We start from the raw sequence: 16,240 nt of genomic DNA, 5'->3' as shown, positions 1-16,240 counted from the left end.
ATGAACACATGAAGGACTTTTCACAAATTTTAACAAGTCCTCCTTTGATTTTGTCTAGTTTGCTAAAAGTTGACGGATGCATTTCTTGCTGATCCATTAACTTGCTAAAAATGAACACATGAAGGACTTTGATTTTGTCTAGTTTGCTAAATTGTCATGTTCCTAGGTTTAACGATTCGGATTAGCCTTCCCATTCAATTTTTTAAAAAAAAAATTAATAATAATAATAATAATAATAATAATAATAATAATAATAATAATAATAATAATAATAATAATAATAATAATAATAATAATGTTTTAGTCGCGTTAAGGATTTTTGTTCTTGTCATCTTACTTTCACCACCAGAAATTTGTCAATAAACCACTATGGATGTTTGTATTCCATGCTTGCTTAACTATTTGAGCTCATGTAACAATTTTACAAAATTTTCAAAAGTTTTAACCAAATAATCAAAAGCGCATGAGACCTGCACCCCTGCACCAGTGCATGTCTTATACATTGCGTATTAAACATAATCCATTTTAACCAACGCAAGACTCATGTGTAGCGCATGAGTCATGCGTTATCCCGTCATGCACTAAACGAACTTGGATTTTCAAATGAATTGTGGTTTTGAGATACACCATGTAACGACCGGATTTCTTGCACCTATGATAAATTTAGACTTTATTTATTCCCATAAATTTCGCATAAGTTCTTGGCCTATTCAAATGCGAATTGACCCATTAAAGTTTTCCCTCAAATCAAGCTCTTTCCTTTTCTTCGACTCTGACCGAATTGGATATTTTAAAACCACCACACAGACCCCTGTGAATCTTTAGTGCCCGTTTGGTTCATAAAATTTATTTAAAGGAATTGGAATTCATAATCTGAATTGGAATTTGATGGAATTGGAATTGATTCCAATAGCATTTTTTATTGTGTTTGGTTTATAAATTGGTAAATGAAGTTGTAATGGTTAAAAACTAAGAAGACAAATTTATCCTCATTTCTTTTATTTGAAGTAGTGAAGAATATAGAAATATGAGGATACTAGGCTAATGTCCGCGTTAAACGCGACTTCAACGAACCTATTATTTTTATTCAAATTTAAATTATATGTAAAGACATATATTGGATAAATTTCATGTGTGTTACACGGGTGATCTTACAATAAATTGTTTAAAAAAACATATTGTTTTAACTTTTAAAACCGTCATATGCCAATGAGCACGGAATAATAGGCTTCTTCCAGATAGAACTTTCAAGCATGATTTGTACAAAAGAAATGTCTTTGGCATTTCTAGATGTAGGATGCCATTCCACGGATACTTGTTCTTTTAGGTGGACAAAAGGGTTGTCTTCAACGGTTCATCTTTTAGTCGGACATTCGCCTTCACCCGGCCTTTTTGGTGGTGGCTGTGAATCTGCAGTTGAATACATTTCTGATGTCAATTCTTATATAGTGCATATTAGTTTTTTTTTGCTTACCAGAGAACTGCAGCTGCCTCTCGTTCCCAAATATAATGTGTATGGGGCTCGTCAAGTTAACAGGAAATATAAAAATATAGATGTGACTTCTATATAGAAAAACACATCTTTTTATGAGATCGACTTTTTTAGATGGAACCAACACTACATGGTGTCCTTTATAGTAGGGGTCCTTTATAATAATTTCATATGTGTCACGTAATGTTGCTGGCCACGCAGCCTTTGTGAAGGTTATGTATAACTGTTCTTTCCAAAATCTGGTTGAGCTTTTAAGTTCTAGTCAAAACGGGCAATTTTTTCATGAACCACTCAATTATAATTTAATAATCAAATCTAGTAAATAATGCAAAACCTATTATTGCCACATAAAAGATTATAACTAAATAATGCAAATGTATGAAATAAAAATGCTTCGACGGGATTTTTAATACAATTTTCAAAGCTTGAAGGCTAATAACATGCTTAGGTGAGCACTACAGCATTAACTCTCCTTAGTTCACCAGCAAGCTAGCCTCCATCCTCCTGATCGAAAAAAAAGAAAACTAAAAACAAAAAACAAAAGAAAAAAAACCCTACGGTCTTATAAGTTATGAACCATTTACAACAATACAAAGACTTCTATTTTGTATGTCTAGTATGAGCCCTAACAAACTACTTCTATTTGATGATGATAAAACATAAATTTAACTAAAACGGTAACACAAAGACCACAAACTCCCCTGCCAAGATCACTAACTTTGAAAACTTCATTTTTTTTTTCTTTTATATTAAATCAAACATAGATTTGGGAGTCTTAAAGGTAATCAGACAACATTACCAGTGTTCATATCTACCTCCTATCAGTTACACTTAATGGTTCCGGAACAGTCGCCGGAACCCTAGTCGTCATCATCGAAGGGCGCCGTTGGGGTTTGCGTTCGTCACCATGGCCTAAACCACATACAAAACATATACCAAAAATAATAATAACCCATATGCAAATTGACCAAAAGAAGATGAAATTAAATACCTTTTTTTTAAGTTGGGTCGACTTTAAACTTGAAGACCGCAAGGAGACGGTGGTCGTCGACGAATCATCAAAGAAATGGCCCTCATCATCTTCGCCTTTTATGAGTAAAAGATGGCATCTTTCGCCTTTTCTTTACTGTAAATTTACGAATTTAAACACATTCAACAACAACAAAAAAAGAAAATTCAAAATTGTTATTGAATTATTAAAGGATTATATTTACCTTCCCAAACAACAGATAGTGACCATCTTTAACTTGATCTAAATCAATGAGTGAAGCTTCAAAATTATGTGAATGAGCTCCAAGGTACACAACATATGGACTAAAAGAAGAGCAAAAAGTGAGAAAAAAATGCAATGAAAATTTTAAATTTCAAATAAGCATGATCAGTATTTCAAAAACAATAATGGATGCTTTCCCTTTTAGCAGCAAAGGTGGGTCTATGCAACAATGTAGAAAAAAGAAAAAATAAAAGGAGAATCCTCTGATTCACATCCATGGTATACTTTCTAAATGGACCCCCTCTCCGCCAAAGCCACGGTCGTATGAATCCTCTCATTCACATCCATTGTATAGTTTTTTGTAATCATATTTAATACATGAGTTATTTATATATTTAAAAAAGGACATAACGGTGTTTACGGGTCAGCCCAATCCGTTACCCAACTTGCTGATTTTGTCATATATCTAATGATAGACAACCTTTACATGCAACAATCACTTAACCTCTTCAATACGCAGTTTTGCACGTCAACTCTTGCAACCATTGGCTGAGTAAAAGCAAAACACGTAATAATAAACAGATGTCTATTGAAGATAAGAACCCATGTCATAGTGTTCTAGCAACACAAGCTTCAAAAAATGGTATTAAATATCCAATTTCTTAATTTTTTAATTTACAATTGTTGTTATTCTTTGTTATGGCCTTTTCTATATGCAAACATTGGCTTACATACATGATGTTCACATACTTGTTGCTGCTCTTGGCATCTGACCCCCGTTGCTGTTTGCTAAATTTGTTGCTGAACAACTTTTTGAACCCAGGCAATTCTGCTTGACACTAACTAAAATCTGAAATGGGAGGCCCATTTGCAAAGATTTTTGTAGCCTACGGAATGACAGTAGGAGAGATTTCCGTAGCAGTAGTAAAAGTGTATCCGATAAAAATAACTAAGAAAAGTTAATAGAAACACGTCACCAATAATTTTTTTAAATGTCCACTTTGATTTTAGCAACAAACACTCCCTTAAATAAAAGAACTAATAAACAAATCAAAAACTAAAACACCAATTTCTAGATATTAAACCTTACTAACCCTAGAAAACACTAAAAGTTCACTAATTACATTAACATATCAACTGAATTTAGCAACAAACACTACCTTTAACAAAAGACTTAACCAAATCAAAAGTTGAAACACCAATTTTAACATATTAAGACATACAAACCCTAGAAAACATGAAAAACTCACCAATATCCGACCAACCAATGTGAGTAGGCTTCTGTTTATATGGCTGCCTTCCTTCAATCGGGCACCTACAACATACGTTTGAGATGCACGCTCACTGCCAGCAAGATCCACAAGACTCTGCAAGAGTCCAATTAGGTTATGTTAGGATCGGAGGCTGTCATGATTGTGCTTGTTTGCAAGACTTTGACAAAACAATGGATATAAAACAATGTAAAGTGCAGCGGAAATGGATACAAACTTTGTAAACACAATCAAAGAAGAGAATAGTTTGATAAACACATGCTTTCTCATTAAGTTGAATGATTACAATGAAAATCAAAATATTACAAGCATGCTTACATAACTAAACTCCCCCTCAGCCTGATACCCCAAGGTTGCTTGCACAAGATGAAAGGATTGAATTGAGGAGAAGAACTCACTCAAAACGATCAAGTGTAACAGTACAGAGTACTGTTACATTTATAGACAAACCAAACCACTGAAGCATCTCAGCTGACGTCACCATGAAAGTGACATCTAACAACCTAACAAACACTATCTACTGATCTACACAACTACTGCTTTGCTAACTACTGATATTGCATTACATTTCGTGAGATGAATAAAACTGCTGCTGCATCGTTCTACTGCTGTGAACCCAGCAGTACTTGTCATGATCGGCAGTGCTTGACTCAAGGCAGCAGATTGAACAGCAGGGCTTTTGGTCTTCATCAGTCCTTGAATGGAATAGCAGTTGTAGGTCAGCCGATGTTGATAGAAGCAGTACTTTGGAGTATAGCAGATGTTGGAGCCACAGTCAAGGGGAAAGCTTATAGTAAACAGTTGCTTATTGTGAGTCCGCTGTTGTGATCCGGTTTTGGCTTTCATTATCTGTTCCTCTGGTAGGGTTCAATCCCAACAGGTTAAAATCAACTTACCGAAAATAATCAATAACAAAGAGAATATTAAATTACGTACCAAACTTGCCAGGAGAGATTTTACACATCCTGATTAATCGTGAATACTGCTCTCAAAAGGCTGAAAAGGAAAACCCTTAAACGATGAGATGAAGTATGCACAAATAGAATGATAGATTATTCTAATGTGAAAGACATGAAACTTGTCATTTACTTCACATGAACCGTTTATACACAAAAGAAAAGCCAAAAGCTGGTAAACTGTTAAGATCACCAGTCTGATTATCTGATGTGATCATACGAAATCATACAAAATCGAATACTAAATCATACGAAAATCCTAATAGAAACCCTAAAACTCACCTTGAACACCCTTAAACTCAAAGGATTATCCGTCAATTTCGATAGAATGATGATTGAAAGATCCTATTGAAGGTTGTTGTTGATGGTACTAAGAGAGAGAGAGCAGAGGATTCTTGTTCGCCAGAGAGAGTTAGAGTTAGGGTTTCGGAGCAATGGTTTGAACGATTTTGAGAGAATGAGAGAGAGAGAGAGAGAGAGAGAGAATAGACCAAGCGTATGTGAGAAGCCAAAATCAATCCACCCCTAAGAGCTATGTCACGTGTCTGATGATGTGTCTGCTGATTTGGCTTAAACCAATGGGTGACATGTGTCCCCCATGGTTTCTTTTATTAGAGATTTAGATTTTGGTAATAAAAAAACATTCCAATGAAAAGTTTATAATTCTTTCTCAAATAGGAATGATTTTTAAATTCCTTTGATTAATGGAATTTGGTGGAATGTTTTCCAATTCCTTTTTTTATTAGAAACAACGAAACATGATGCTTGATGAAATGTTTTTTTAGTTGCAATTTCAATTCCTTTGAAATCCATGAACCAAAAGACCCCTTACACTCTCTAATTTCATTCCAAATTCCCGGATTCATCTTTGGATCAAATTGGGCTTTTCTTCTTTCTAGTATTAATCTCCACAACTAGTAAGGTCTCTTTTGTGCATTTTGTTTGTCTAGGTTATAGGGTCAAAAGCCCTCTTTTAATTTCTGTTTTCATTCCTCTATTCATGCTTGATTTGAGACCTGGATAAATTAGGGTTCATGGTTGTTTAATTTGGGAATAACTAATTAATTATGTATTTTCTTAATTTGAATTACCTAATACACAATTGATTTTGAGACTAAATGGTTATGTTATCTAAATAATCATTTTTATGCATGAAATAAAACTAACACATGTTTATACAACTTTGTTCGAATACTTAATTTTAGGGCATATACCATAAAAATCAACTTTTTGTTTTTTTCTCATAAAAGTCCTTCTATTTTTTTTTTACACTTAAAAAACCAACATACTTTTTTTTTATTTCATAAAAGTCCCTCCACTATTTTTGCATATAAAAAACCAACATACTTTTTTTTATCTTAAAAAATTCCCCTAATCACTTTTTATACATAAAAAACAATTTACTTTCTGCTCTTGTATCATACACGTCCTTTGAAATACTAAACTTTAACAAAAATCTCTTAATTATAACCGAATGAAATTAAGAAAACATTATTTGACAAATTATGTTATACTTTTAACGATTTTAGATTCACGCGTACCATTTTATATGTTTGTTATTTTATTTTATTCTATTTTGAGTTATGTCATCCACGCTCGTGAATTTTATTATATTGTTTTTCGAATATTGTTTATTGTTATCAACTTATTGAATTAAAAATGGAAAAGAAAAGACAAACATTGAGCATACTCTTGTTTGCCATATATCAAATTTAAAACATTAATTCATCTGAATTCTTTTCTAACGTGATATTAATAAGTAAAAAAAAAATTCACAATTTTGTTTAAATATAACATATGGGGGGACTTTTATATACAAAATGTTACTTATGGACTACTATGAGACAAAAAAGAAAGTATGTTAATTTTTAATGTGCAAAAAAAGTGGAAGGACTTTTATGAAACAAAAAAGAAAAAATATTTTGGTTTTTTAAGTGCAAAAAAAAGTGGAAGAACCTTTATTAGAGAAAATAGAAAGTATTTTGGTTTTTTATGGCATTTGCCCTAAATTTTAAAAACTCAATTAACTATTTTGGAATGATTAAAATTGAACCATTTTGGATAAATAGCATTTTTACAAAAACTATTATTTCCTTTTATGCATAAGCATACTAGGCCCAAACAGGCCTAGCATGCCGACCAAACACTTGCAACACACTTTGACTATGGGGTATGGGACGGGGGTTGGGACGTGGGTTGGGTACAAACGCCCAAGTCACCACCCCGAGTGGGTTTGGGTTGCGGCGTGGCCCCATTGGCGGGGGTTTCAGCCCGGGCGTGGGGCGGGGTGTAACATTCCTATTTTTATCATGTAAATTATAGGTTTGGTTAAATTTATTAAACCACTAGTAACTAGTAACTAGTTATTTTTATTCAACCCAAATAGTTTTAAACACTATTTTATATAGTTGGTTGAAATATTATATTCATTAATTGGCCTGTATATGGGTTGACTTTTCTATTAAAATAAAAGTATATAAAAACTTATATTATTAGACAGGTAACTTAAGGATAGGATGACCGTAAGAAATATGAAGTTCCTAGATGGGCCTAGGAACCGTATAATAATTAAATTATAAAATACATTGTATTTTGAACCTACTCTATTTTTAATGAAACTTAGACCCAAATGTAGACAAAAATATTCTCGTTCTAAAGACATATTTATTATTTTCTAGAACGTTATATTTTACAAGTTATACGCGCCAAATAAGTGAAGCAGTTAAATTAATTATAATATATATAATTAATAAAATAATAATTAAATTAAAATTAAAAAGATTGCACGTGTCTTCTAGTGCAACTCAAAAGAATATTAAAATTCAAAGTGTATACGTGTAGGCATATTATGAAAGATGGAATTTAAAGAAACTATATGCGTGTCATAATTTCGTGGCCTCCAAGATACAATTCAACTATAAAAGGAAGCAAGTAGCACAACATTTCATAGTTGCTCAGTTCGCCATCTCTCTCTCAAATATGTATTTTCTTTTATTATTTACCTCATAGTAATAATAATAAAGCCCTGCCTCGTTTTAAGTATTGCAACTCCCGATCACCGCTACCCTTTCCGATTGATCTGAGTCCCATAACGCATGTCAAGGCTCTGCCCGACTAAGTTCGTTTGGATTCTATCTCGGGACTTCGGGACAAGGTTGAATTAGGGGTACTATACTTAACACGAGTGCATTATATTTTTTTAGCCCAAAAGTTATACCCAAAATTTATACCAGGAAATTTTCTAGTTGAACCCTAAAGTTACAAAGTGGGTCCATTCTCTTTTCTCACTATTTTATTCTCTTCTTAACTTACCCAAAACTATTATTTATTATTCTATTCTCACCAAAAGTCATATCTACTATTTTTATTTACTCAATAGGAAACCCTAGTTGAAACACCCAAGTAATTCTACACAATCTCTAAAATTTTCATAACAAACAGAATCAGGATCAGGGCCCCTAAAACTCAGGGGGGGGGTAAACCCTAGTTGATGATTATCAATAGAAACTCGTTGTCTAAATCTGATTGGACAAAACTATAAAGTCAGCAGGCCTAGTCCCAAACGTGGCTACCCTATAGTCGGTTCGTACCCCTTACGGACCGTAAGGGATAAGGCTTACGGTCCGTAAGCATGTCCAAATTCGTGTATAAATAGCAGACTTTGGGACTGGAAATTGGGCGATAGAACGACTTTCAAATTCATTTTCTACGTCGAGTTATTTGCTGTTCACTTCACAACACACACAAAATCAATAATTAGTAGAGGGGGGTGCTGCTACGATACAGGGTATTAACTCGATCGCTATTACGATTCATTTTCCGATCGATCAATATATCCAATGGATGTTTAAGTGCCGCCCACATTAGGGTTATACTTTGTCGTTCGTCGTTAATTCGATGGATGTTTAAGTATCGTACTTTGTCGTTCGTCGTTAATTCGATGGATGTTTAAGTATCGCACTTTGTCGTTCGTTGTGAGAATTTGATCTCGTGAGTTATCGTAATTGTTGTATTAAGTTACCTACCTAGTTCGTATGCACTAGGTTACAAGGCTAGATCAATAGGCTAAGCTCTGCTTGTATAAATCTGCAATATATCAAGGCTTATCTGTAGACTAAACTTTGGCCGTATGAATCTGCATGATTATAATGTGAGTCATTCTCTTTTTATCAAATGTTTTACAATACTCCAAATTATTTTCAGAATTATAATTACAGTGATTAAGTTGATGTAATCACCAAATTACAGCCAGTATGTGGGGTATTGTGCACATTACTACTGTTTTTATCACGATTAGGTGGGCGAACCTAAAATTAAGTGATACGTCATTCATTGGGGCAGCCAATGGTGATATGACCACTGTCACAGATCCGGTCGAGTGACAAATACTGTGGGTAGTTGGTTGATATCAAAAACATGTGTAAAAGATCTTAACACTGTGAATTATAACAAATGTGTCGTTTTCAGTAAAATGAATGATTCACTCAGTATTTTCCGCTGACAAAACCTTTTTAAAACGCGTTTCAGGTAATTACAGTACGTTGGAATAAGAATTGGATCCGGCACCGAAGGCATCAAGAAGTGGCTTATTTTATTAATTAAATCAAATTAAGAAATATTGTTTTTATTAAAAGCTACCTTTGTAAAACATGGAATTTATTCCATCTATTTAAATAAAATCCGGTGTTTCTAAAACTCTGATATTTTTCCTAACTCACGGTCCTGATGAAATTTCCGCTGCAATGTTTTTCAAAATAATCACCGGTACCACTGGACTGCTCACGGCACCGATTCCGGGTAGATGGGGTCGGGGGTCGTGACACGGGGCTACGAGCTTGACATGGCGGTATGTCATTGGCAAACAAAACTAGCCGTTTGGGCTAGCCGTAGGGCATTAATTAAAAAAACAACTTTTTTTCCTATATAAACATCTTACCATATTTAACATTTTTCTCACACAATATCAAACACATAAAACACAATGCCATGAGTTCTTCAAGTTCAAGTGAATCGACATCATCATCTGACGATGGTGCGGAAATATTTCTACAAACGATCACGACGGTGGTGAAAGCTATCGTGGAAGACGATGAGGAAGAGACTTCGAAACCTAAACGGAGGAGGTACATCGCTCGTGAATGGCACACCGCTAACAATTTGTTGGTAAATGATTATTTATCACTGAACCTAAGTATAATGAAAAAAATGTTTAGGCGTCGTTTTCATATGAGTAGAAACTTATTTTTAAGTATATCTAGAGATCTTGAGGAGAAGTATGTTTATTTCCAACAAAAACCGGATGTAACCAGGCAATTAGGATTTAATACGTGGCAAAAGGTCACGGCCGCACTTAGACAGTTAGCGTACGACAATAGTTCGGACATTATGGATGACTGTTTAAAAATGTCTACACATGTAGCTAGAGAAAGTCTTCACAACTTTTGTTCGTGTATTTTAGAACTTTATAAGAAAAGATATTTGAGAAAGCCCTCGTTCAATGACATGCAACAAATATTGGACCATCACGCCGATTATCATGGGCTACCCGGGATGCTAGGTAGTTTAGATTGTATGAAAATGGCCTTGGGAACTTTGTCCAACCGCATGGCAAGGCACTCACACGAGTGGATTTCACGGGATGCCAGCTATCATGCTTGAAGCGGTTGCGTCCTAAGATCTTTGGATATGGCATGCGTTCTTCGGTATGCCAGGTTCTCATAATGATATTATCATCATAAACCACTCGCCCCTTTTGAATGATCGGGTAAATGGTATAGGACCCAAAGGAAGTTTCTTTGTACGGGGTTGAGTACGTGTATGGGTACTACCTAGTTGATGGGATTTACCCGGAGTGGGGGGTTTTCGTAAAATCGTTCACAAGACACGGTACCATAGATCCAAAGAGATTAAAGTTTAACAGGGTCCAAATGGCTGCACGTAAAGACGTCGAGCAAGCGTTCGGTGTTTTGAAGAAAAGGTGGCGAATATTGGCACTGCCTTGTCGACTATGGGACAAGGATCAGATTGGAAACGTGATGTACGCATGTATCATTCTTCACAACATGATTTTGGAGGATGAAGGTAGAGTGGTCGTTACCTACTATGATGACGATAACCCCCAACCAGATAACGTAACAGTTACAGATGAAGATAAATCGTCAAATGAATTTTTGATTAAGTCAAGGGATATACATCACAACCTTCGATCTGATTTGGTGGATCATGTTTCAACGATTCCTGGGTTCGAACCCGACGAAGACGACGAAGAATGATTGTTTTTATTTTGATACTATGTTTTTTTGTAATTATTATGTATGTTTATGTAGTTTTTAATGGTTTATATATATATATATATATATATATATATATATATATATATATATATATATATATATATATATATATATATATATATATATTAAGAAAAATGATGTGGCTTGGCCACGCCAGCCTAGCCACGCCCACCATACCCCTATGAACTTGGGTTTGTGTATTGAGTGCCCCATAATCCACGTGTCAACCCATGCCCCAAACCCCCGCCCCACCATACCCCATGGTCTTATGTCATGTTTTGACATTTATACATGCTTTTAAAATCACGTAAAACACTACAGTACAAAATTTTATGTGCAAACATAATAGCGCATGACTCATGCGCAGGTTAAACTGCAACATTGACTCATACACTACGCATGGCACCAACATTGAGACATACGTTGCGCATGACTCATACCATAGTATACGTACAAGTTGAGTCATATGCTACGCATGTCTCATGTGCAACATAATTTACAAGTTATGACATGCGCTGAACATGACTCATGCATTGTACAGGACTGATTTGGTTACCTTTTATTAAAATGATCATATTAAATGTTACACCCTAACTAATAGTGTTCCCAAATTATAAACAATAGATCCGTAATTCCTGTAAGTCTTAGCATGCTTTAATGTAACACCTCGAAATTTTGCGTCCTATAATGTAATGACACGTGTCATAAGTTTGCATGTGGTAATAAATACTTCAGAGGGACTAAAGTTGACAAACATAGAAAGTATGTGAATTCAGCAATTCAAAATGTCAACAAGGGATAAATATAGTTTACAGTAACCCTACATGATGCTTGACGGGTGGTCCATTGGACAACCCTTTATGATGTTAAAAGACAAGTTTATCCCTCATTTAAGTGTGTAATTATCTCGAATTAGATAACTACTGTTGCTTATGTCTCAGGAGCGGTTTGGTGGCTTAAAGTGAAGAAAAACGCAGCTTTGGAAGGTTTGAAGTTGAACGGGTCGAGTGTGGAGCAAAAGATGAAACAAAGAAGAACATTCAGCTTTCCACCGTAAATTACGGTCCTACCGTAATTTACGGTGGACCTGAATTCCACCTGGATGCTGCCGTAAATCAGAAGACTTGCACCGTAACACTTTTATGTGCACCGTAACTTACGGTAGAGCCGTAAGTTACGGTAGAAGCGACGCACAAATCGTAACTGCCATCATTAAGTTGGTTTTATGGTGTTTTTTCACCTATTCTCAGGATTGGTCGGTTATTGGAGACACTAGGGGTGATTTTGGGTGATTTGGCTTGGCTTGGAACAATTTCTAACATTCGGTTTGTGATTTTGATTTGTATGAACATTGAACTACTTGTTACGATGATTCACCAAGCTATGCGTGGCTAAAACTCTCGGTGATCATCTTAGGTGAAGGTTTATCTTGAACTTTTGTGTGTTTATTTCTGAATTTCTAGAATGATAACTTGCGTTGCTTGAATATCATGGTTTATGCATAATTGTTTGTAGCTTGTTAATCGATAGTGCAATTGCTAGTCTCGATCGTACGTTCTTGGTGCCGTTGGCAATCGAGATATCACGGGAAGGGTTAGGGTTGGTTATTGATTGATTGATCATCGGGAAACAACCTCGCATTAGAATCCGAGTACTTTGTTCCCTTTTATCACTTCGATTATATATGTACGAGTTATGTCTATGTAACTCTTTCTAGTTGAAATTTCACACAATTGTTAAAGGAAACTGAATCCTAAGATGGTCATTGCTCTCCTAATCTGTTAAACAACCAATCTTTATTTGCACTTAGTTATTAATTTAGTTTTCTAAAACAACAATCCAACTCATTGATCTTTATTTTCTGCAAATTAGGTTAATTGTAATTTAATCGCAAAGCTATAAAATCAACACACTTTCCACATACTCCCTGAGTTCGATACCCACTTACCGCTAACTATTAGTTGTATTTGGATTAAATTTGATTGTGACCACGACATCACGTCAAATTTTGGCGCCGTTGCCGGGGAGTAGTGCGCAACGTGTATCAGTTTGTTAGTTTTGCTTTGTTATTTTCGGGTTTACACTGGTGTGTTTAGTGTGCAGGTTCTACAGGTGCATGCATACTAGAGGCTCTCACAAAGCGTCACCATTGTCATTTGATCCGGAAATCGAAAGAACGTTACAGCAAAACAAGGTTTTATTGCGAGAAATAGAATTATTGGTTCACCCACTTCACCAATTACACCAAGAAACATCATGGCTAATTCACAAATTCCACCTACAACGGGTAAAACGACCTCATCATTTATACCTACTTCAACACAACCGTCACCAAACACAACCATACCAAATTCCACTACAATTCCTACTCCACCTCATGACACTACACCAACCAACACCACACAACCCATTACTACCCAAGAAGAACCAACCATTACCTTTAACCCTTCCACTACTATACCACCATTATCCTATTTCTTCCCGGGTGCGGGTCCGTCATATTCAAGCCATACCATAGCACCAATTTCGACCATTGTCCATGCTACTTCAACATTCAGACCATCGAACCAAGCGGGTTTTCAATATTCAACCCTTCCATTTGGGCAATCGTCGGGAATTCAAGGAGATGGGTATGATGAAGGATTTGAGGAATTTGAGGGGTATGATGAAGATGGGTATGCTTACGGGGGTTATGGTGATCAAGGAGAATTTGGATATGTGCAAAGTCAATCTCAAGGGATGGCAAGTGTCGGTGGAATGCCACAACAACAACAACTCATACCACAACACATTCGGCCAAGACCACAAGGGCCACCAATGCAACATCCTATCCCATTGCAACAAGTCCGGCCACAAAATGTACAACCGCAATTTCAAAGACCACCTCAACGCCCACCGATGCGACAACAATAGTTTCAACAACCAATTGCACCACAAGGGCCAGTACCAAGGCCAATGGGTCCTATTCCTCCAAGAGGTAGGTTCGGTGTACCAAGGAGACATCTTAGAGAAAATGTGAGGGGCATCGAAGCACATTTTAGGCCGGTAATCACTCAAAACCCTTCACTGGTAGTCATTCCTCACAATGATCAAGGGAGAACATTTGAAGTGAGGACCAACTCTTTGCAAAGTCTACCAAAATATAAGGGGTTAGCAACGGAGGAGCCTTACTTTCATTTGGAGGCTTATGACTCGATTTGTAACACTCTTGGGAGTCAAGGGTTCTCGGCTGACGATATTAAATTGGTATTGTTCCAATTTTCTTTGGAAGATAAGGCGAAGAAATGGTTCTACACATTACCTTCGGCATCCATATATACATGGGGGGAGATGCAACAAACTTTCTTGGATGAGTTTTACACTGCCCAAAAGACCAACGATGCAAGAAAGGGGTTGAGAAGCTTCCAACAACAACATGGTGAAATGTTCCATGAAGCATTTGAACGATTCAATATGATGATAAAGAATTGCCCTCACCATGGAATTGAATTATGGGAGTTGATGAATGCCTTCCACGAGGGGTTGAGTGCCGAAGATGCTCGTGATCTAATGTCCATCACCGGTGGGACTTTTGGTACAAATTATGAGAATGATGATTGGGAGTTTTTGGAAAGCATGGCAACTACATCAAAGAGGAAAGCTCAAGCACCAAGGAGAGCATGACCGGCCATTGCCCGACCTCAAGTGCACGCCATAGATGATGGTAATGTTCAAACTACTAACCAAATTTATGATGTTTGTGCTTTGTGTAATGAAATAGGTCATGCGGCTGAAAATTGCCAAGGAATGGTGGAAGGGCAATATGAAGAAGTCCATGCGGTTCAAGGTCAAGGAGGGGGTGGTAGAAACTACAACAACATGAACTCTAATACCTACCACCCCGGGTTGAGGAACCACCCAAACTTTCGGTATGGGAACCCTTCAAATCAAGCTAACCCAAACTTTCAAGGTAGCCAAGGTAACTTTGGTTCACGCCAACCCTACAATAACCAAGGTGGATACCGAGGTGGGAACAACCAAGGCTATTAAAAACAATATCAAACGGGTCAAGAACAAGGGGGCTCTTCGGGTGGAAACGAGATGATGGAGATGCTAAAAAGCATGCAAATGGAGATGCAAAAACGGAACCAACTTGATGAAGTTCGAATGCCAAAGGATGAGGTTCGTGACAAAAGCATCCAATCACTAACAACCCAAATGGGTCAATTAGCAACCGACGTGGCTGAATTGAAGAAAAACAAGGGTCAACTTCCTAGCGACACTAAGTAAACCCTTCACATGGTACGTCACGAGGTAATGTTAATGTTCATCATGTTAGTGTTTTAAGAAGTGGAAAAGAGTTTAAAGCCAATTTGTCACCCGAATTGGTTGAGGGGGTAGTTGAGGACATCACGGGTAATGATAGTGATGATGATGTGTCACTGGTAAAACCAAAAGAATTAAATGTTAACAAACCGGGTTTGGGTGAAAATGAAAAGAGTGACAAAGTTGAGGGTGAACCGAGTCAAGTCCCTTTTCCGTCGGCTTTACTTGACCCGGGAAAGAAAAATTTTATTGCATCGAGAGGTCCCCAAAAAGAAGAAATATGGGACATGTTTAAACAAGTTAAAATTAACCTCCCACTTCTTGATGCAATAAAACAAGTACCCGCCTATGCCAAATTTTTAAAAGAGTTATGTACACAAAAAAGGCAAAACAAGAAGAAAGTGCCTAAGCGGGTCGATTTAACCGGGCAAGTAAGTGCAGTTTTAAATGGGGAGCTTCCTCCTAAGCTCCAAGATCCGGGCACGCCATTGATTAACATACAAGTTGGTAATTTTCAAATGGCTAAGGCGTTGCTAGATCTTGGAGCCGGGGTGAGCATTTTACCGGGGGGGCTTATATGACCAATATGATTTTGGTCCGTTAGCAAGGGTGGAGACAACGGTTGTTTTGGCCGATTTGTCTCACAAGCTACCTCGGGGTATGGTTCAAAATGTAATCGTAAAAATTGATGAGTTTTATTACCCGGTCGA

General features: G+C 36.5%; 1 long non-coding RNA gene and 1 other non-coding gene across 3 annotated transcripts; both read right to left on the bottom strand.

The window, feature by feature from the left end:
• Positions 1 to 1,064: 1,064 nt before the first annotated feature.
• Positions 1,065 to 3,039, bottom strand: LOC110885848. Of its 2 annotated transcripts, XR_002562466.2 has the most exons (3): positions 2,707 to 3,039; positions 2,484 to 2,618; positions 1,065 to 2,404 (listed from the first exon to the last, which is right to left on the bottom strand). It is a non-coding gene; the product is annotated as an uncharacterized LOC110885848 (long non-coding RNA). The 2 variants fall into 2 exon arrangements; XR_004869594.1 differs by having other exon boundaries at positions 1,065 to 2,618.
• An 11,565-nt stretch (positions 3,040 to 14,604) lies between these two features.
• Positions 14,605 to 14,710, bottom strand: LOC118483439. The gene has a single exon (XR_004870727.1). It is a non-coding gene; the product is annotated as a small nucleolar RNA R71 (small nucleolar RNA).
• Positions 14,711 to 16,240: the final 1,530 nt, after the last annotated feature.

This window comes from Helianthus annuus, chromosome 10 (genome assembly GCF_002127325.2).
Source record: "Helianthus annuus cultivar XRQ/B chromosome 10, HanXRQr2.0-SUNRISE, whole genome shotgun sequence".
Classification (NCBI taxonomy): Eukaryota; Viridiplantae; Streptophyta; class Magnoliopsida; order Asterales; family Asteraceae; genus Helianthus; species Helianthus annuus.
This window is presented reverse-complemented; position numbering and strand designations above follow the sequence as displayed.